This window comes from Schistocerca serialis, chromosome 6 (assembly GCF_023864345.2).
Source record: "Schistocerca serialis cubense isolate TAMUIC-IGC-003099 chromosome 6, iqSchSeri2.2, whole genome shotgun sequence".
Lineage (NCBI taxonomy): Eukaryota > Metazoa > Arthropoda > Insecta > Orthoptera > Acrididae > Schistocerca > Schistocerca serialis.
The window spans coordinates 148,570,306-148,591,988 of NC_064643.1; the positions used below are offsets into that span (position 1 = coordinate 148,570,306).

A 21,683-nucleotide genomic window follows, 5' to 3' on the forward strand; every position below is an offset into this window, starting at 1 on the left:
TAATGATGAACTGCCATCTGCATGATAATAATTGCCTAACATGCACAAAACAGCCAGGTGTTTAAAGAAAAATCTCTGGAGCTTCAGACAAATGGGCAACCAGGTCTTCCGTCGTATCGGTAATACTGGAGAAGATCGAAGGTACTAGAAGAAGAGGATGTCAAAGGATGAGACGGATCGACGGCATCACATCAGCGATGTGTTCCAAGCTGGAAAGCCTACGGAAGAAAGTGCAGGACAGTAGGAATTTGACGTGCTTTGGTTCATAGGGTCAGGGATAGTCGGAACTTACTAAACAACTAAAGAGAGAGAGAGAGAGAGAGAGAGAGAGAGAGAGAGAGAGAGAGAGAGACCATAATGAACCTCAAATTTCAGCTCTTGCACCACACTCAGACAACAGACGCACTAATTTCACATCTTTTTGTGCACGATGGCACCATGACACAGCGTACGAGACACACAAACCTGCTGCGATAGCTTCCATACCGAATTGCGGGGGACTTCTCTTCATGGCCATGAGAAGTCTATCCATAGTTTCAGCGCTCCTCACTGTTGGCCACCTATTGCTCTGCATATTCTGAACATATCCTGCAGCCCTCCATTTCTTATACAGTTCTTGAATAGTGCTGGTCGTGGGGACTTTCCTACCAGGATACTTCACTTGAAACGTTTCTTTACATTGCTTGATGGAGCGTGTCTTTATGTAACACTCTACAATATCAATTCGTTGTTCTACTGCAAACTGCCGCATTTCTGTAACAGCCCTACAATACGAGCTTCTCACAACAAATGACACATGAACGCAGATCTGTGCCCAGCTTTCTGATAAAATGCAGTGTAGCCAACTTTCGTAACAGTGTTGCCATTTCACAAGTAATTGGATTAGAGATGACTAACAAGTACGTGAGGCATGCCGGTTTAATGTGGGACACCCTGCAAAAAAAATGGCTCTGAGCACTGTGGGACTTAACATCAATGGTCATCAGTTCCCTAGAACTTAGAACAACTTAAACCTAACTAACCTAAGGACATCACACAACATCCAGTCATCACGAGGCAGAGAAAATCCCTGACCCCGCCGGGAATCGAACCCGTGAACCCGGGCGCGGGAAGCGAGAACGCTACCGCACGACCACGAGCTGTGGACGACACCCTGCACTTTGTGAGATTAATAGGAGGTGTATTCAGAAAGTAAGGTCCGATTAGCTACGAAATGGAAACCACTGTTAAAATCCGATGGAACTTTGCACAGATGTGTTGGAGAGTGTCTTTAGTGTGCCCGTCGAATGCTGCACGACGCTCTTTTCAGTTCAGAGTGCAAAGTGGTCACGTAGAAATGCCTCAAGCAACAGTGTCTCTTGCCAAGTAAGTGGATCTCGTGAGCAATTTCGCCTGAAGCTATGCGGCCGACATAACATAAACGTCATGCGTTTCATTCTTCAAGACAATTTTCAGCCGCATTCTGCAGGGGCAATGAAGACACTCCTGCAGCGTCATCCACAATATAGCCATTAATTGGCTACCTCCGTTGTTCATCTCTGCTCACACGAACCGCTGGCGACGAAGACAACATTTTGGCACAAACAACAAAAGGCAGACCAGCGTAGAGAATTGGCGGCAACTATATAGAGAGGTAGCTGGAAGGTGTGGTTAACTGTAGCGAATAGCCGACCGCTGTGGCCAAGTTGTTCTAGGCGCTTCAGTGCGGAACCGCGCTGCTGCTACGGTCGCAGCTTCGAATCCTGCCTCGGTCATGGATGTCGTTAGGTTGGTTAGGTTTAAGTAGTTCTAAGTCTAGGGGACTGATGACCTCTGATGTTAAGTCCCACAGTGCTCAGAGTCATTTGAACCATTTTCTTTTCTTTCTTTTTTTTTGCGAATAAAAAGTTTTTGATTTTCACTGTGGTTTTCATTTCGCATCCCATCGGACCTTACTTCCCGAACAGCCCTCGTATATATAATAGTGATCATCGACGAATTACGATAGATGCCGTCGGCCAATAAGGTAGCCGGATTAAAAGAAAATTGCTATAATGCGGATGATCCCCGGATATGCGGTTGATGACTCTAGTCGCCGGCCACAGCGTTCTACAGAACTGCTAATGCGAGGACTACACAGGTACGTGCGTGTGCGTTAGCGACTGCGTGCGTGAAGTGGCTCGCGCTATTCCCACGGGACCTGTGGGCAGCGGCGCGAGATTTAAAAGCCAGCGGGCGCAGAGGCGCTGATGCTGGATGACATAATGTGCGGCCGCGGGGCCAGGCTGGCAACACTGCACCAGCGCCAGCCCACAAAAGCGAGGCGCGGGTTGCGCGCCGGGCAGTTCATGGTCAGACACTCAGACTGGCGACGACAGCGACAGCGGCTTGTGCTGTGCTCCGGGCTCCGTGCTGCGCTCCTTGACTCCGAGCACTGAGGTAGGTCAAGTCAGGCCGCCAGCTGTGGCGTCGTATACGGCGCCAGCAGAGCTTCCACAAGTTGCCTGAAATCCGTTCGCCGTTGCGTATGCGCTCCACATTTCGGACAGCGCAAATACTCACGTCTGATTTGTTCGAAATAGAGGGCGGGCGTCATACCGCTTTGCTTCCCGGATTTGGTCGGAGTCTGTTTAGCGGACGACATTTACGGGTTTTTCGTTGTGCAGTGAAGTGTGATTATGCTTTAAGGCGATTTATGTGCAGTGATGTCTGTATTTCCAAACAAAGCACAGGAAAATTTATAGATGACTACATACAAACAGAGGTCATGTACAATACTGCTTCGAAAGAATATCTGAAGAGGCTGGCAACAAAACACGACCTCCGTTGTGGTTGATCCTGGGCTGAGTGAAGTCGTGTGGACATCTTTTTTTTTACATAAAATAAAATACTAATGACTTAATGGGTGCTAACTAACCTGAGCATACCGGTAACCACCAAGAACATACCTTAAGCTTTTCCCAGTTTCGGAAATTATCACTGAAATGCTTTCTTTCGAGAAGTGAAATAAATATAATGGCATATGAGTCGCCAGTTCTCAGATAACAGATAATATAATGTTACTGCCAACCTTACGGCTGCATAAATAGCATTACGCAAACGGTATATTGCTAGAGATAAGGTTCTGTTTCGGTAGAAGAAAATTAAAATCTTACTGTGACATCCTCCAGAAATTTTCAGAAAAGACGTCGTTGCCGCTCCGTATTTCACGCAGATTAGTACCTGTACTATTTAGATACAATTTTACCTTTAGCCACCTTATTGTTTTCTGTCGCCATTCACCTACTAAACGCAGCACAAAGGTCGAGGGATTAAGTAGACTCTAGCGGAGTGCTTGCATATTGAGGCAAGGTATGGATGGACTCGATACTGCACATGCGTAGTATACGTCTTTTTGCTTAGTCTACTTTTTGCGCACGTGATTTTGTCTCCATGCGTCTGTGCTTGGGCACGAGGGAAGAAGCATCGCGGGATATTATTTTTAAATGCGTGTGTGTGTGCGTTTTGCCATCCATCGGAGTCATTATCCGTGACGCTCTGCATTAAGGTACAGTCGATGTTGGAAGGTTAACGAATCTGGACTACATAAGAAAGAGGCAACAAGGAAATAATATAGTGTAACATACAATAATTGTTACCAGCAGATTCACAAGAGTCCTGAATGAGATATAATACAGTAAAAAGATAAACATTAGCTTGAAATTATATAGAGGAATTAGCAAGTGCAAGTGCACCTATTTCTATTGTTGACAGAGGACGGTATACTGAACACCATTACATCAATATTTTCGTCATTTGCAGACACGTAATTATAGCTATTACAAGTTGTATGGTTTTAGGTTGGCCAGTAATTCCAAGTAAATATGGCAAGAGCAAGCCATTAATGCGTATTATCCCCTGAGAATCATGTCAGGTGTTGAAGTGTGGACACAAAATGGTTAGTCTATATTGATAGGCGTAGTCCAGTAAGTGGCACAGTTGCAACTGCAATGTTTGTAACCTTTTTGTCAAAAAAACAACCAACACACTGACATATGCAGATATTATGGTATCACATATAAAAATATCTGCACTTGTATACGTTAAACCCTGTATGTTAACACATGCAGTTCCGTCATATTTCTCAAAATACAAATTGCTGTGTTGTAAATCATTAAAGTATCTTGATTGTTGACAAACAACAAATGTTAAGTTTCAGTGAAGTGATTAGAACACAACGGAATGGAACACTTTTCACGCTTAACAAGTGAAGCATGTGCACATAAAATATCATTTTGTGTGTCGGCACAGCAGTAGCTGAATATCAAAAGCCTCAATGGTCACATCATCTACATCGACATCCTAACAAGTACTTTGCCACGCATGTGTAAACATATCTCTTGTATCTCAGTGCAAAAATCTGGTTGTAGATAACAGAGAGAAGACGTATCACGAATTATCTGTCATCTAGCGTGAAATGCAGTTTGCCAATTTGCAAGAGTGGAAAATGAGCAAGACTTGTGGTATTGTTTGTACTGTTAAAAATTCTGAAATTCACAGGCAGCCTCAGTGGGTGGTAGAAGAGACATATCTTTGTATTTGAAAATCTTTTTTATTGCATTTTACGCGTTCGAGTTGGAGTACCACTCTTGTGAATGACATGTGTCAATGAATTCACATTTACCACTGCTGTCAGTAAGTCTGAAATTCCACGTCTAATTCCCCTTTCCTACCCCATTCCGCCTTTGTATTCTATCGCAAATCCAATAACGAGATATCCCGAGTGGGGAGACGAGAACATCGCCACAACGCAAGGACGTGGTGAAGATATTTGAACATGCACTCCAGCAAGGAGGTTAGTGTCTGTAAACAGTTCCCCTCATTGTTTCCTGAAATGACACTTTAGATTTGCAGTAAGATCACTGTCTCCCAGAGAAGCAACAGGCTCGACGCCTTTTGCGTACACAGCTTGACTTAGTGCACTGCTTGGAGTCGATTTTAAGAATGTACATAAACTACGCTAGTGATCTACACAAGTAGTTGGACATTATTTACCCAAAAGAAGACGCCAGTTCTTGGTATAATGTCATGCAAAGCAGCAGAAAGTGCTTGGAAAAAGTGAGTGTTAAGAACGGTAAAATTTTAAGGTCGTTAGTTGGAGCAAACAGGATGTAAAGAAACAGGAACGTACGTGGCCGGAGTGGGTTGGTGTTCTTAGGAAACACTGTGACGTCAAAAGGTTCTCGCAACGCAAGGAAAGCGCGTGGCGTGGCGTGCCGGCGTATTTTTTTTCAAAACTATCGATTTTCCGAGAGCCTATACAGTCAGTACGCAACAAGTGTTCCCGCTTCTCTATTTGCTTTCGAGCATTTACGCTCCTACAGAATTTGCGCAGTATATTCAAACTGAACGCAAGTTAACGTAAATAGTTATAATACATACGTACTATATGGTATAGTCAAGAAACTTGCAGCAAGCTTCTGCAGTAATGTGGGGTGTGGAGTGATCTTTTCAGACCAATAACAGTATTTTTTTCTGGAATTCAAGGAACAGTATGCCGTCGTTCGGAAAGTCTATACATACTTTATTACGATTGTTTCCTTGTGAAGCCGTGAAATTTAAGACACAAGCGGAACTGTATTTTTCAGTCACACATTATTCAGGGTTATGACAATATGTGAAAGAAGGCAAAGAGGTAGTGGGACGTTATGGGACCAACCACCAAGTTCGCTATATAGTAGGCAGAAGGCATTGAGAGGAGAAAGTTGTAATAAACAGAAGTTCTTTAAAAGGCTGAATTCAGATGTTGTAAGTATCAATTTTAATGGTTAAGACGTTATCCTTCATCCTCTAAACTGCTTCCCAACTATTAACCTACTTTTCGATCATATTGTTCCAGTCTTAAATATACAGGGTGTTTCGGAAGTGATGGTCAATATTCAAGGATATGGCACGAATAATCATTCGAAACAAAAAAAAAAGTCAAGTAAACATGGGGTCTAAAGCGCATACCTTAAGAGCTAGGAGCAATTCTTGATCTTCGATACTGTGAAACAAATCTCTTTCACTGCAAGCTCTTTGCTTTCCATATTTTAGGAAGTGATAGTATGGACTAAAACAAAAAAAAAGTCCAGTAAACATGCGCCCTAAAACGCATAACTTAAGAGCTATGAGCACTTGTTCATCTTCGCTATTTTGAAACACAACTCTTCTAATGAACAAGTGCTCATAACTTTTAAGGTATGCATTTTCGAGCACATGTTTAATGGACATTTTTTTCTTGATTTGGTCCATACTACCACTTCCCAAAATATGGAAAGCAAAGAGCTTGCAGTAGAAGAGACGTATTTCACAGTATCGAAGATCAAGAATTGCTCATAGCTCTTAAGGTATGCGTTTTAGATCCCATGTTAACTTGACTTTTTGTTTCGAATGATCATTCCTGCTATATCCCTGAATATTGACCACCATTTCTGAAACACCCTGTATAAACTGTGATAGATACTGGGATCTGTTGAAGCAAACAGAGGGGCTCTTCTTGAAACTGGAAGTCCTGTCAGCTATAAGAAAAGCTTATACTTCATTTGTTGGAGTAATGTTTATGTTTAAGTTTCCTTGGGAATCAGTACCTAAAGAAAAAAAGGATGAGGGTTACACCTGTAAGAACGTCGTGGCTAAGATAATTTAGCGACCCATATTCATAATGATTGTGTTAAGATATGTGACAGAAAAACAACACATATTTAAGAAATAAAGTTTTGTATGCATAGGCTTCCGAGTTGACTGTTAATACTTACTTCATCTGAAGAATACCCCTAAAGTACTGAGGAGTTCCCTAGTGGGTGCTACTTGAATCTACATAACAAAATATTTGCTATCTTGTGGAATTTTTATTTGGTAGATTGATCATCTGAATTTTTTATCTTCGTATTCTCTATTCTGCACTACCCCCTTTTTACGCTCAAATCGATCTCTCATGTAGCCACTAATGCAGCTTCAGAGAAGAATCAGTCTGTGAGAAAGTGCGGCCGTTGGGTGACCCAAGGAATATAATAGGACCAATAATGTTATCAACATATGCGACAGAATAATAACATAGACTAAAGCATACTCATGTTGTTCGTTGCTAGTGCTAACTTCCTTTGGGTAAATACTAAGAAGTGAAATGTTACGGTACAAACACGGAACATTTTTAAATTTTTACGATAGAAGCGAGTATAAGATTTCTTCAGAATATTGTGGGAGACTGGGATGCATTTAATTAGGAAAACCTATACAAGAATCTCTAAGATCTATTCCCCTAATTGTGCTCCAGTATCTGGTGTTATTATCAAATAGACAGAAGACTTCTAGTAAATTTATAAGCACGCTAGGTAATCGTGATTGTGCGGTTTAACGCACGCAAACGTGTAACCCATTTTCAGCAAACCAGAATGGAAATCGGAGGAAAGAGGAGTTCGTTGTTCTCTAAGTAATGTTTAATAAACTCAGAAAATCGGTTATCGCCGTGGGCTGTGCAGGACTTCTACCATTTCCGTTGTACAACTCGAGTACATTTAATGAGAATAAGATAAGAGATTACAGTGCGCTCCGTATACCCGTGGAACATGACAGCAAGTGGCTAATGATGCTATGAAGTATTTTCAATCATGCACTGTACAGTGACTTGATGAACGAGTAGGTAGAGTAGGTACCTCTTAGGTTTCCTGTCTCTGCGTTTCCCCGTTAGACAGTGGAAACGTAAGCTTTGATAGCTCCGACGTCCTTCATTTTTTCTCCTTGTTCGTTACTACCCGTCCTATCATTATTTCTTTTTTGGTGACCTTCAATGATTATGCAGTTTTGACTCGTGCCGTCCTTCGTTCCAATTGATTTAATGAGAACACATTCACGGCTACATGTTTTGGTATTCCGTTTCAGAATTTTAGCGTTGTGCCTCTGTTAATAATTGGCATTACGAGGGCAGACAACAAATTGATTTTGCTATTAGTACGCGATATCTTACTGCTCGGGCCATCAAGTACCCTCTCTCCCTCTCTCTGCCAGTACGTTTCATACAAACAAAAAATTACTAAAACGGTAATCATTATAAAGAAAACGCTAGTTCATGAAACATTTGTCTGTCGACTTCCTACAGATTCTTAGCCTTTAGCTGAACCATACTTATTGTTCGTTGTCTTTATTTCCCATATTAAATTACTTTTTCAATTTTTTTCTATTTAATTTTTTTTTCTGCTATGACCTGTCTGAAGCTACATGTTTTAGGTCTGGCAAATATTCTTTCGCAGTCCGCTTAATGTCGCCTCTTGTGGTTGAAAAATTTAGGCTTATCCTTATTATAGCTTCGCCGATGATTATATACGTTTAATGTTTTGTTAATACTCCGATAAACTATTCCAGTTGTCTGTAACGCGACTTATCTGTCTTGTTTGCTTACTCTCCACTGCATACGACTGAAGCTGGTGCGCAGAACTGCTTATCTTTCGGCGGCGATAGCGTAGCATCAGAGCTACTGATACAGATCTGAACGCATTATCAGTTAACTGCCCGGCACATCAGCAAAGCTGTTTGTCTTGGGCTCTGTAATAATGTTGTCGGATAGACTGACTCAGTAAGAGGAAGTGAAAATGGCACGATTCGTGTTTTAGAGTGCAGTCAATAGCGAGGCAATTACAGATGGATCTCAAGCTCCAAAGTGGAATGGGTGTCTCAATAAATTGGAAATGTCATTTCAAAGAAATTGCGTGAATAGATTGAGGGCCCGACGAGAGTTTGAACCTCATTCGTGTCGAATGCGAGAAAAGTCTTAATCATTTGCCCATTAATTTCTACCAATATCAGCCTTATTCCATGTGCCAACGGATCGAGCGCCGTTTACATGGCTCTGTGCGCGCCCTTTACTACTGTTCTGTTCTCATATTTCCTACTCGCAAGTTCGCATTCACGTGCAGGCTATCTAGCCTTAGCTTAGGAATCTCAATACAAAAGTGACCGGACCACAAAACTTCAAAATGAAAAAAGGTTTTTTTTTAAAAAGGGTGATGCCGGCATTCTTAAAATCTTAAAAAGGGTACTCGTAATTATTTTGTATAGGGTATTCGGCTTAATTTTTTAGTGGATTCTCTTATTTCTGGCCCCGTTTGCCTTTTTTTTTTTTTTTTTTTTTTTTTTTTTTTTTTTTTTTTTTTTTTTTTTACGCTACGGGTTTCAATAGTGAGCAACAAAACAGGGCACTACTGCAACACAAAGGCAAGCAGCCAGCGAGTATGGTCGCGCCGTATCTCGCTTTAGGTGATCTGCTTCTGTGAGGAGCCGACTGATGCTAGAGAGCGTATCCAGTACAGCAATTGCAGACGCCGACAACCCGACATTCAGCGTGAAGCAGCTACTTTTTGTGTCGCAAATATTGTTTACCAGAATCCACTTTTAACGCAAAGAAAACTAGAGGCCGGCCGCGGTGGCCGAGCGGTTCTAGGCGCTTCAGTCTGGAACCACGCGACCGCTACGGTCGCAGGTTCGAATGGGCATGGATGTGTGTGATGTCCTTAGGTTTGTTAGGTTTAGGTAGCTCTAAGTTCAAGGGGACTGATGACCTCAGATGTTAAGTTCCATAGTGCTCAGAGCCATTTGAACCATTTTTGAATACTACAGGCAGTCTAACAGTAAACTCCTTTACCATTACCACACTAAGCAGTAACCCAATAGGAATAAGAATAAAATGGTGGTGTAGACGCTACCGACCAAATGTGAATCCTTCCAGTGCACGAAATTTGCTAGTGGTTCTTGATGGGTACGAATTTAAGGCAATCGGTGTTAAGATGTACTCTTGGTATTGGCTGAGGAAGGAACATTCTTACGTGTGAAGATGTTGACGGAACTTGACAGGTATGTATAAGGGTCAAAGTAATGCAATAAATATTTTTTCGTTTTTGCCCGATTTCACTTTTAACGGGTAAAACAAGCTATGAAAGGTAATTTGACTTAATAGATTTTGAGGGGTATTTTAAAAACAATGGTGTATAAAAAATGTTTCATATAGAAGTTCAAATGTAACAGACGTTCAATAAAACTGTATAAATCTATTTGCTAATAATCTGAAATTTTGCAAAATACTACACGACCATTAATTCTGCAAAATGAAAATATTTCTTATCACGTAAGTTAAAGAAGCTTTCACGCCACATACATCCATGTGTAATATAGCTGGTTTCCTAAATACCATTTCTGGAAAATAAGCTGTACGCAATGTGCTGTTGGAGTGTTCTCAACATGTCTCGTTATAATACCTAGAAGTTTATTATTATTCTAATGATTTGTGTTATGTTTTTTATTGGTATTTTACGTTTTAAATTAAATTTTTAGTTCGCAATTTCACACAGACCACTCTCCGTCTCTCTCTCTCTCTCTCTCTCTCTCTCTCTATCACACACACACACACACACACATACACACACACACACACACACACACACACACACACACACACTTTTAATTGAAAATAACTCATTATTACGACACAAAATGAGAGTTTCGAAGGAAGTGCTTAAAGCAACGTTTCTTTTACAACATGCGCATAAAATGAAATTTCTTCCCGTAATACACACAGTGGTCAGTAGGGCTCGCAAATTGTGACGGCAGATTCAAATGGTTCAAATGGCTCTGAGCACTATGGGACTCAACTACTGAGGTCATAAGTCCCCTAGAACTTAGAACTACTTAAACCTAACTAACCTAAGAACAACACACACATCCATGCCCGAGGCAGGATTCGAACCTGCGACCGTTGCGGTCGCGCGGTTCCAGACTGTAGCGCCAGAACCGCTCGGCCACCAGCGGCCGGCGTGACGGCAGATGCTCTAAATATATAGATTTGTATCAAACATATTTCAGTATATTGGGAAGCCTTCACAAAGAGAACTGATTATGTACTAGTGACAGCAGCTTGATGATATTATTTCTGAAGTGGAGAGTGATGTCATCAGAACTGGATCTGAAAATCATTTCACATTTTCACATATTTTTTCCGACGTCGAATGACATATACCAACATATACGTCCAAAGATTTCTGCCGATCTTTTCGGGGTCACCACGTGAAAAAGTTCCTTTTCCTCGGGTACGACTGTCAAAACGTTTCTTTCATACTGATCACCCCAAGAATCTAACAGCAATGAAAGTTTTCCTCCCGCACTGGGAAAGAAAACTTCTGTTAAATATCTTTTAACACAGTCATACGTTCGGTTAACGTATTTCGATGCTGCCATAACAACATTTGGGCTCCAAATAGAGCTTCTCTAATTCTCGGTCAAACTCTCCATCAATTTCTTTTAAAACCATGGAAAGAGGGTGGCCAACGTGAAAACCGTTTTGAGCGTCATACCTGAGGGCAGGTACAGCTATTGGACGTATACAGCTTTCGATTCTGGAAGAACATTTTGAGAATATTTTCAGATTTAACTCTGCTAAATGTTTATGATGTCAGTCTCCATATTGGAAACAATATAATCAGTCTTGCAGTCACTTGTACGTAATCGATTCTCTTTGCCAAAGTTGTCCTATGTACTGAAATATGCCTGGTGCAAATCAGGATTTGAGATGATCACCAATCACAATTTGATGTCCTGCTGAATTTTGTTTTATATTTTGATGTCCATCGTGTGTATTATGTGAAAAAAATTATTTCATTTTATGCGTATGGTGAAAAAAAGTTGTTTTAGTCATTTATTTAGAGAGTATCGTTACTGTAATGATTTTGTCAATTTTCAACTAACAAAATACATGAATGTGAAACTGTAAAGTAAAAGAACATAAATTTAAAACGTAAAGTAACAATTTTAAAAAATAGCAAAATACGTAAAACAAATAATTAGAATAATAATGGACATTTAGACATTATACTCTGGTAGTACAGTTTATTTACCAAACATGGTACTCCAGAAACAAGCTTTATTACGCGTGGATAGAGATGGCGTGAAAACTTCTTTATTTATGTTCTAATAAAAGTTTTTATTTTCAAAAATTAATTAAATGTGCTGAAGTATTTTGCAAAGTTTCAAATTAGTACCAAAGTTGATTATACAGTTGTCAAGAACGTAAACTACATTCTAATTTCTGTATGAAACACTTTTTTTATGTATCTTGTCTTCGAAGGTATTCCCTCTAAGCCTTATATGCCAAAAGACCTTCTGGGGTCTGATTTACCCCTTAAAAGTGAAATTTGGCAGAAACGAAAAAATATTTATTGCATTATTTTGTTCTCTCTATATACCGGCAAAGTTCAATCAATATCGTTTATTTATACCTGGAAATGTTCCCTTATCACTGTCAATCATGCTCTAGGTGTTCAGCAGTATGTAGATCGTGTTTTAGACAGAGCAATTTTGAATTTTACGACGGAGTTTGTCATTATCGCGTCGTAATGGCTGCCCATAAGAATTATTTAACTAAGTTTGCTACCCATGCATTCCACAAGTAGGGCATTTCCAGACCAGAAGTTTCCCAGAGGAGCAACTTCACCTGCTGCTTGGGACGACGTTGAGAGCACTACACAGAAAAAGGTAGGAGGATGTTTACGCGTCGATTCTCAAAGTTATCTAAGTTGTTCTGCACATCCTCCAGCGACTATGTTTTTCTTATAACGATAGCATCGTCGGGGAACAATCTGATAAGGCTTATCAATCCGTCTTCTTATTCGTACGCGTATTGAGAACGCTTCTCTGGGACACACACACGGTTATTTTAATTTCCTTTGAACGTTTGCAGTGCAGCAAAACGTACTGATTTCTACTTGTCGAAAATTCGGGCCAGTCTCGTATGTGGAGACATTGTTTTTGATTTTATCTTGGTTAGTAATTGACAGTGTGATAGAACGCACTCGGTCTCAAAGACTTTTGTCACCTTCTGCGTCAACATACATATTATATTCTACATCTACATGCACAATAGGCCTGAATCCCGCTTCCCAAGGACAGGAAAGAAGGAGACGGTGGTATAGAGAAGTAACAAATGAAGGACAAGGGAATGAGGCTGGTGTATGTAGAGCGAGGTCTGACAGAACGGGGAAACAGAAAATTGAGGACACAGTGCATTTCTTTTCGTGTTGTATCAGATATTCATGAAAATTCAGGAGGACGAGGAATCTAGTAACGTAAAAATAGTTGAGAGTCACTGGTTTCAGGACATTCTTATTGCGAAATATTTGGTGAATTTATAGTGACAATGCAGGTTACGCTGTAAGTGTCTACAGCAACAAAACGTTTCAGCATCTAGAGGATGCTGATCTAGGTCATAAGTTAGCTCCCAGATTTGAAGAATTCAAGTTCTTAATTGTCAAAGACCATTTCATATTCGTATAATCTTGTCCAAATATTGCGTGCTGCCCCTGTGGCAGGTTTGTCTGTGCTACGCCTTGTATCAGAGAGTGCGGTTTTCCTTATAAGAGGCACTGCCACCCAAATTTTAAATGCCTTGGCGTTGCGGCGTTTGAGGCTTTATTTTGTGATTTTGTTCAAAGCTGTAATTTTCAGCAACTGTAATACATATTTCAGAATAAAATTCGGTCGTTAGTTGCAAATACATTCTTATTTCGCTTTACTGGTTTCGACAAATATTAAACTTCTGAAGATGACAAATTAATTTGTCGATACTGGTAAGGCGAAATGAAAATATATTTTGCCCTACGACTGAATTTTATTCTGAAATTTTATGTTTTGAAGCATGCTGTGCCACTATCAACTTTTATGCTCAAACTGTCATCACACACACACACACACACACACACACACACACACACACACACTAGCTTGAACAGTTATTTATAAAGAAATGTTAATGCCGAAACTCACTATCCATGTTTATGGACCATAACAAAGTTATCTGTAGGAGTTATTGAGGCACAAGGCACTTGCGGCCCAGATAAACCCGTGACATTCAAACCCGTCCAGCCGCTTCAGCTTGAAGGAGTAACAAAGATACACACAAACTTTCGCATTTATGGTATATATATTGGATATATATTCCTAAAAAACATCATACTCTTAGGTCGTACGCCGGCCAGAGTGGCCGAGCGGTTCTAGGCGCTTCAGTCTGGAACAGCGCGACCACTACGGTCGCAGGTTCGAATCCTGCCTCGGGCATGGATGTGTGTGTTGTCCTTAGGTTAGTTAGGTTTAAGTAGTTCTAAGTTCTAGGGGACTGATGACCTCAGATGTTAAGTCCCATCGTGTTCAGAACCATTTGAACCATTTGTTTCTTAGGTCGTACAATTAATCTTGCGTAAACAAAGTTCCTAGGTATATTAGACTTTTTCACCAAATATTTTAACAGATTCATATCCATCGTCTATCTCCCTATAGTAATCTCTAAACTACGTGATAATGTGCACCTCATAGCTTTACAAATGTTAGTATGTTTACTGGTCCTCAACTCCTCTATAATCAAATACGTGCAAAGATAACAATGTAAAATTAGTATTAAATGCAGTATTTAGTTTTCCGAGAAGCCCGTGCTCTTCAGAATGTCTTACTAAGACCTTTATTAGCAGTTATTAAATCAATTACTACTGCATGTCCAGTGTAATGCCGTGCAGTAAATGGCCAATGGTTTCTCCTAAATCGTGCTAAATCCATTAGCGGTCGCGTGGTTCCAGACTGAAGCGCCTAGAACCGCTCGGCCACTCTAGCCGGCAAAGAGAAGGAATATTAGTGATTAGAGACGGAGTACATGTTCATATTGGGAAGGAAATACACAGTGTCCTTTCCAAAGCAACAGTTCCGACATTGGTTTAAGGGAACCACTGAAAATCTTAATCTGGATAATGGAACGGGTGGTTTGTTCTGCCTCAAAAGAGAGGGCGCTGCACGGTGCTTCTTTGAAGATATAATCACATATTGCTTGTCCACTGCTGTAGACGTCCTCCAAATTTCGTTTCACACGGTGCATTATTTGTGGGCGCCGTATTTCTGGAAAGCAGCGTGTTTGCAGCAGTGCTGTGAACAGAACAGAACGCGCACGTGGCGCGCTCTTCGGCTGTGTTTACGCAGACGCGCCGTGAGGTCGGAGCCGTCGGCTGGAACGGTGCCTGGAGGAACGAGCGGTGCCGGTGTCACGGTCCGGGGCTGCAGCGCTCCAGGAAGCCCGCACCAGAGCTGGTCGCCGACCCGCAGGCGTCTTCTCCAGTGGCAGCCTAGCGAACGGCACTTCTAACAGTCCGCTCAACAATGAGCGGAAACGTATTGTGCTCTGACAAGGCGGAAGTAGCTTGATCGTGAGCTGATGCAGCACTTGACTTGGGCACGACCGGATCAGTGTCGAACCTCAATGCTTTTTGCAGCATCTGGAGGCTGAAAATGGGCTTCAATTTGTACCCAGTAAGTCAAGCTGTCATCAATTCGAAAATTTTTTTGGGCAACGCAAAGCTTTCCTATGCATGGTCCTATAGCGGTAGAGTGCCGTTGCCTTCCTCCGACCTTAGAATAGACTCACCCAGTTGAAGGGGGACGAAGGAGGACCTAGAGCTTAAGGTGAATTCAGAAACATGGTGCAACTAGGCTTTTTTCACATGGACATATGGAGGCGTGCTGAAAAGTAATGCCTCCGAATTTTTTATTTTGTTCTCAATATCGGTTCAGGTATTATAAGTCATCCATATTACTCGGTCGACATTCTTGTTTCGCTGGCGATAGTTGTAGCTCACTGCCGCTAGAGATCTCCAAATTGCAGCGTGTAACATGGCGCTGCGTAACGTAACCATGTTGGTGATTGAGAAACAGCGTGCTATATTGGAGTTCCTAACCGCAGAAGAGTTCGTCCACACATGGAGCGTCCTCCAACGTGACAATGCCAGATACACAAGAGCGCTGCGGCACCTGCAACAACCCGACGCCTTGGCTTCACTGTCACCGATCGTCCTCCATATAATTCCACTTGGCCCCATCCGACATTCATCTGTTTCCAAAACTTAAACACATCTTCGAGGACTTCACTTTGATAGTGATGGAGCGTGCAAGCAGAGGTGAGGTTGTGGTTCCGTCGGGAAACATGTATTCATCGCCAGTGTGACTGTTGAGAAATAAATATGTAGAAATGAAGGTTAAAAATGTAGTATGTTAATAACCTTTGTTTTATTTAAAAAGCTTTTAATAGTTTTCTCATTAATTCGGAGGCATTACTTTCCAGGATGGAGTCGTACATTGAGAGAGGTGAAAAAAGTGATAAATGTTAGTTAGAAATCTAGAATTGACCGGGGATCGAACGCGGGACCTTTGGATTTGAAGTCTGGCATTTTCCGATGAACGACCGAGCCACCTATCTATTCAATGCCTTCTTGTCGGAACTGAGATTATAGATACTCTGCTCTTGCTGTGGTTTCCAGTCCGAAGACTGGTTTCTTGCAGCTCTGAGCTCTAGTCTATTCTGAATAAGCTTCTTCATCTCTGAATAACTGCGGCAACCTACTCATACATAAACGTGGACCAACTTACAGTAGTAGATTTTTGGTCCCTATAATTTTTGCTGTCCCCACTTCCTTGGATTACTAAATTGATTAGTATGTATTTAAATCAAGTTGCTCCGTAATTTTATTTCTTTCCGATTTGGTTTCCATTTAATCATTAGCATTCTTGTGTAGCACCACATTTAAAAAGTTTGTATTTCGTCCCTGTCTTTAATGGTCACTGTCAATGTTTTACTTCCGTACAAGGCTACACGTTCAGAAAAGTACTTTCAGTAGAGAGTTCTTAACACTTAAATTTATAATAAATTGTTGATGGTGTTCATCGAAGGCGCCGTAACGGCTGTACGATACGTGAATTCCATCCTCCGACCGATAGTGCAACCATATAGGCAGCGTATTGGCGATGCATTCATCTTCATGGACGACAATTCGCTCCCCCATCGCGCACATCTTGTGAATGACTTCCTTCAGGATAACGACATCGCTCGGCTAGAGTGGCCAGCATGAACCCTCTGAGGGACCCACGGCGAATCGCCATTGATGAGTGGGACAATATGGACCAACAGTGCCTTGATGAACATGCGGCTAGTATGCCACGACGAATACGGGCAAGCATCGATGCAAGAGGACGTGCTACTGGATATTAGAGGTACCAGTCTGTACAGCAGTCTGGAGCACCACCGCTGAAGGTCTCGCTGTATAGTGGTGGAAATGATGTTTACGTTGACCTCTATTCTATTTTTCTGTACAGGTTCCGGAACTCTCGGAACCAACGTTCAAAAATGGTTCAAATGGCTCTGAGCACTATGGGACTCAACTGCTGAGGTCATTAGTACCCTAGAACTTAGAACTAGTTAAACATAACTAACCTAAGGACATCACAAACATCCATGCCCGAGGCAGAATTCGAACCTGCGACCGTAGCGGTCTTGCGGTTCCAGACTGCAGCGCCTTTAACCGCACGGCCACTTCGGCCGGCTGGAACCAACGTGATGCAAGACTTTTTTTGATGTGTGTATATTACTAAACGGCTTATGCCGTCAACCGGTCGCAGTGGAAGTTTTTCCTACATAACGGTTCCTAGAGGGAACAGAAATCTGATTTTCAGTATTTTGTACAAATATTGACGCAATTTAACGTTGGAAGCTGTTCTATCTATGCAGTTGAATTCCTTAAGGAATATCTTTTTTGGTGGGAAGGGGTTAGCGGGGGATGTTACTGGTGCCGTTAGCGGCTAGGCCGTGCACCCAGATACGCAGAGCTCTGCTAAAAGTGGGGCGCGTCAAGACCCGACACGCCGACTTCACGCCCGGCTGCGCGCGGCGTGTCGCCTGCTTCCAGAGCCGGGGTCAGGAAGCGGGTAAACGTTACACCGCGGTCACGGCTCGTAACGGAACCCGAGATGCGTTTTCTTTCTCGCTTATTCGTGTGGTTTTGCACTGTTGCGGCACCACCTCGTCTGTTCACTCACTGAAGAGATGTAAACGACAAGCTTATGGGCGAAAAGAGGCGTCCAGAACGAACGCGAGCCAGGTGACGTTTCCATGACGCCAGTCATTGCCCTACACCTGTCTGAAAGTCTTGACAGGAAGTCGCTTTCTCCAGAGAAATGCTGTTACTGAGTGCGGAAGAGTTGCGGCGTTGTGTTCGTGGGGTGATGGGCTGAAATGCAAGAATGTGAAAATAATCACTGCATGGAGCTGCTTCGAGCTTGCAAAATAGTCCACCAGCAGCCCTACTGAGTGTAGGAGTTACGGCGCGTACCCTGTAGGGGCTGAGGTGGCATTCCAGTAGTAATGTGTTTGGGACAACGCTTTCCGGCCTTGTTATCCTGTTACGATTTGATGAAGTTCCACAACGTAACGTTGTTAAAGTCCCCACAAACACACTCGCTCTCTCTCCCTCCCTCTCTTTCTCTCTGCTCATTGGGCAACTACAATGACGAGCCAAAAAAATTGGTACACCTGACCAATATCGTGTAAAGCTCCCCGTTAGCACGCAGAAGTGCCGCAACAGGACGTGGCATGAACTCGATTAATGTCTGAAGTAGTGCTGGAGGGAACTGACACCATAAATCCTGTCGGGCTGTCCATAAATCCGCAAGACTACGAGGGGTTGGAGACTCTTCTGAGCAGCTCTTTCCGAGGCATACCAGATACGCTCAATAATGTTCATGCCTTGGGAGTTTCGTGACCAGCGGAAGTGTTTAAACTCAGAAGAGTGTTGCTGGAACCACTCTCTAGCAATTTTGAACGTGTGGGATGTCGCATTGTTCTGCTGGAATTGCCCAAGTCCGTCGGAATGCACAATCGACATTGGATGCAGGTGATCAGAAAGGATGCTTACCTACGTGTCGCCTGTCAGTGTCGTATCTAGACGTAAAAGGGTTTCCATACCACTCCAGCTGCACACGCCCCACATCATTACACAGCCTCCACCAGCTAGAGCAGTCCCCTGCTGGCATGCAGGTTGGACTCATGAGGTTGTATTCATATCCGTACACGTCCATCCGCTCGAAACAATGTGAAACGAGACTCGTCCGACAAGGTAACATCTTTCCAGTTATGAACAGTCCAATGTCGATGTTGACGGGCCGGGACGAGGTGCAAAGCTTTGTGTCGTGCAGTCACCAAGAATACACGAGTGGCCCTTCGGCTCCGAAAGCCCAATCGATGATGTTTCGTTGAATGGTTCGCACGCTGACACTTGTTGATGTCCTAGCATTGAAATCTGCAGCAATTTGCAGAAGGGTTGTACTTCTGTCACGTTGAACGACTCTCTTCAGTCGTCACTTGATCCTGTTCTTGCAGGATCTTCTTCCGCCCGCAGAGATTTTCACTGTACACTCGTGAAAACGTCGTACGGGAAAATCCCCACTTCATCGCTACCTCGAAGATGCTAGGTCCCATAGCTTGTGCGCCGATTATAACACCACGTTCAAACTCACTTAAATCTTGATAACCTGTCATTGAGCAGCAGTAACCAATGTAACAACTGCGCCAGACACTTGTTGTCTTCTTTAGGCGTTGCCGACCGCAGCGCCGTATTCTGCCCATTTACATATCTCTGTATTTGAATACTCATGCCTATACCAGTTTCCTTGGCGCTTCAGAGTAAAAACTTTAAAAAGTGCTTTCATACGTCACGTATTCGTCATAGTATACGCTATAAGTTACCGAAGAGAACGCCTCGATGTGTATCCTGGTCCTGGATATACCCTACCTGATATCCTGGTCCTGGATATACACTACCTGATTAAAACTATCTAGACAGCCGTAGGTGGCGTGGATTTGACCACTAGATGCTAGAGAAGCTGACACACCAGCATCAAAGGAGGTGGCGAACACTGAACTATAGGGAGACAAGCAGTAACAGCAGACTGGGTTGGTAACAAGAGCTGAGAGACTTGGAACGTGGAATGTTAACTGAATAACAAACCCACCACGGACATTTCAACTCTGATGTGATTGTGAAGTGTTAAAGTGAAGGAACAACTACAGCCGAACCACAACCAGACAGGCCTCATGTACTGACGGATAAGTACTGTCGAGCATTACGGAGGATGACTGGGAGAAATGGCTTGAAATCAGCGGAAGAAACTAGTAGTGACTTCCAAGATGCAAGCAGCAGTGATGGTAGCACAGTGAATGCGCCTAGAGAGTTCACGTATTTCTGTAGTCAGTGCCCGTAGCTGCCTAGATGAGTACATTTGCCATTTCCGGTACTTTTTCAGTGACTCGGCTTCCTTTTAATCCACAGTTTCAAGATTTTTCTTTTTAATGCGACTGATGTTCGCTTCAAGTGCTGAGTGCATCATGTAGTTGTCGTCAGTCGTTTTGTGACAGATCGTAAGGGAGAACAGCGAAATGGAATAAGCCAAGGGTGGTTGTGAAAAACCTTGGAAATATAGCGAAGTGAGACTGACTCTTCGTTTGTGTTTTTGGTAAATTTCGTGATATATTGGGGAATTTTGTAATTCCAATCCCAAAGAAAGCAGGTGTTGACAGGTGTCAAAATTATCAGTTTAATAAGTCACGGCTGCAAAATACTAACACGTATTCCTTACAGAAGAATGGAAAACGTGGTAGAAGCCGACCTTGGGTAAGATCAGTTCGGATTCCGTAGAAATGTTGGAACACGTGAGGCAATACTGACCCTACGACTTACCTTAGAAGATAGATTAAGGAAAGGCAAACCTACGCTTCTAGCATTTGTAGACTTAGAGAAAGCTTTCGACAATTTGGCTGGAATACTCTCTTTCAAATTATGAAAGTGGCAGGGATCAAATACAGGGAGCGAAAGGGTATTTACAATTTGTACAAGACTCAGATGGCAGTTATAAGAATCGGGGGGCATGAAAGGGAAGCAGCGGTTCGGAAGGGAGTGAGACAGGGTTGTAGCCTATCCCCGATGTTACTCAATCTGTATATTGAGCAAGCAGTAAAAGAAACAAAAGAAAAATTTTGAGTAGGAATCAAAATCCATGGAGAAGAAATTAAAACTTTGAGGTTTGCCGCCGGCCGCGGTGGTCTCGCGGTTCTAGGCGCGCAGTCCGGAACCGTGCGGCTGCTACGGTCGCAGGTTCGAATCCTGCCTCGGGCATGGATGTGTGTGATGTCCTTAGGTTAGTTAGGTTTAAGTAGTTCTAAGTTCTAGGGGACTAATGACCACAGCAGTTGAGTCCCATAGTACTCAGAGCCATTTGAACCATTTTTGAGGTTTGCCGATGACATTGTAATTCTGTCAGAGACATCGAAGGACCTGGAAGAGCAGTTGAATGGAATGGACAGTGACTTGAAAGGCGGATATAAGATGAACATCAACAAAAGCAAAACGAGGACAGTCTATTAAATCAGGTGATGCTGCGGGAATTAGATTAGGAAATGAGACACATAAAGTAGTAGATGAGTTCTGCTATTTGGGGAGCAAAATAACTGATGATTATCGAAGTAGAGAAGATGTAAAATGTAGACTAGCAATGGCAAGAAAAATGTTTCTGAAGAAGAGAAATTTGTTAACATCGAATATAGATGTATGTGAAACATAGACGATAAATAGTTTAGACAAGAAGAGAATAGAAGGTTTCGAAATGTGGTGCTACAGACGAATGCTGAAAATAAGATGGGTAGATCACGTAACTAATGAGTAGGTACTGAATAGAATCGGGGAGAAGTAGAATTTGTGTCACAACTCGACTAGAAGAAGGGATCGGTTAGTAGGACATGTTCTGCGGCATCAAGGCTTCACCAATATAGGGGTGGAGTGAAGCGTGGA

At 42.5% G+C, this 21,683-nt stretch overlaps 1 long non-coding RNA gene across 1 annotated transcript in view; it reads left to right on the top strand.

Moving 5' to 3' along the window:
* The first annotated feature begins 2,296 nt into the window (after positions 1–2,296).
* LOC126484406 (uncharacterized) overlaps positions 2,297–21,683 on the top strand; it is a 130,204-nt gene continuing 110,817 nt past the window's right edge. The window contains exon 1 of the long non-coding RNA XR_007587849.1: positions 2,297–2,418. This is a non-coding gene — a long non-coding RNA (uncharacterized LOC126484406). The remainder of the gene's footprint in view (positions 2,419–21,683) is intronic.